The sequence below is a fragment of the Myotis davidii genome, unplaced genomic scaffold, assembly GCF_000327345.1.
Source record: "Myotis davidii unplaced genomic scaffold, ASM32734v1 scaffold738, whole genome shotgun sequence".
NCBI classification, from domain to species: Eukaryota; Metazoa; Chordata; class Mammalia; order Chiroptera; family Vespertilionidae; genus Myotis; species Myotis davidii.
Genome location: NW_006289824.1, coordinates 1,116,491 through 1,118,278, shown reverse-complemented (window position 1 = coordinate 1,118,278; position 1,788 = coordinate 1,116,491). Strand labels below are relative to the sequence as shown.

General features: G+C 41.3%; 1 pseudogene; it reads left to right on the top strand.

Annotated features, from left to right (window-relative positions):
* The first annotated feature begins 1,117 nt into the window (after positions 1–1,117).
* Positions 1,118–1,488, top strand: LOC102760537 (annotated as a pseudogene).
* Positions 1,489–1,788: the final 300 nt, after the last annotated feature.

Genomic DNA, 1,788 nt, shown 5'->3' with positions numbered 1-1,788 from the left:
AAAATCGCATAACAGCCGAGCATACACCCAGCAGCGCTGCTGATGCCTGAACGGTATGTGGAATGAAGTGGGCGGGCATCGGGAGGCCACTATGGCACGGGGCAAGCACTATGGGCAGTCTATCTGAAGTGTACCTGGCGTATAAGACGACCCCCCACTTGGAGGCATATTTTTCAGGGCCAAAAAATCGTCTTATACGCCGGCAAATACGGTAAATATCCACACCACACCAGACTTTATTACAAACTATCATAACTCCTATTTGTTCGTCTAAGGGTCCATTTATTTTCCTAAAAATCATTTATTCTCCTCTAAGAGGGCTCCATCCCTGTTCTCCTTTCCCTGTTAACTTAGTATTTAATCGCAAATTCTAAGCCACCTTGAGAGTTACTCATTTTTTCCTGGGAATCTCCCATGTGTACATGAAGTATACATGTTATACATGCTAATAAACTTGCTTTTTTCCTGTTATTAATCTGTTTATTTTATTATAGGCATGTCAGCCAAGAACTCAGAAAGGGAGAGGAAAAATTATTTTTCTCCCTTATATATGTAACACTCAAACATCTGTGTGGTGACTAAAGAGCTCATAAACCATGAAGTCCTTTTTTAAAGAAAATCAAGAAAAACTGCCTTGCTTCAAAAGGGGAAATTAAATATAATAGCAAAAGAAACAGAAGAGATCAGAAACAGAATTTACAGTATTTAGTGAAAAGAGTGCCTTTTGAACCAAATATGAAAATTCATAAACTATGAATCACTGTGGGGGGGGTGGGGAGAGATCAATGTTGCAAATTGGTTCAGTATTTTTGTTTTCTAATTTTTCCAAAAGCCAACACAGAGAACAGAAAGAAAAAAAAAAAACAGAACTTTGTAAATCAATGCTTTTCAATTTTCTCAATGCATCAGAAATAATTGAATAATAATAATAATAATAATAATAATAATAATAAAAGCTTAGACTGGCAGCTCTGAAAGGCATCTTTGCGTTGATCCAGAGTCCGGCTCCAGGTTAGCAGCCACCTCCGCTGGGATCCCCCTCCACAGCCACACAGCCAGGACTGCCAGCTTGTCCGCCAGGCTCCTTGAACTCTCTTCCTTAAAAGAAACCCACTGCATGGGATCACGCGCGTGCCACACCACGTCAGATGCTGAGTTGGACACCAGCTCCGAGATCAACACCAAGGACTTAAAGAAGAAAGTAGATGAAAAGGAGGCAAAGAATGGAAGAGATGCAATTGCTAACGGGGACACTAGCGAGAAAAATGGGGAACGTAAGGCTGACAATGAGATACATGAAGAAGAAGAAAGAGGGGTTGAAGAGGAGGAGGAGGGTGGTGATGGAAAGAAAGAGAATGGAGATGAAGGTTAGGAGGCTGAGGCAGCAGGCAAAAGGCAGCTAAGGATGATGAGGATGAGGATGTTGACATCAGGAAACAGTAGACCAATGAAGATGACTACACAGCAAAAAGGGAAAAGTTAAACTAAAAGGAAGCCTTTCATGACCCATTCACCTTCCACTTCCTGTGTCCTTCAAGTAGAGAGTCCCATGGGCCCACTGCAGGGAGCACCACCCACAGGTGACAGGCACTCCGCACCACCCAACCAAAATCACAAGGTGAATTTGCAAAAGGGGAGGAAAAAAGAACCCAAACCAAGGAAGGCCCTGCTTTTTTTTCTTAAAAGTACTTTAAAAAGGAAAATATACATTTTAAAATTTGCATTGTATATTTTTCTAAATAGTGTTAGGGATCAATCAATTTTTGAGATCTCCGGATGACCAAACCA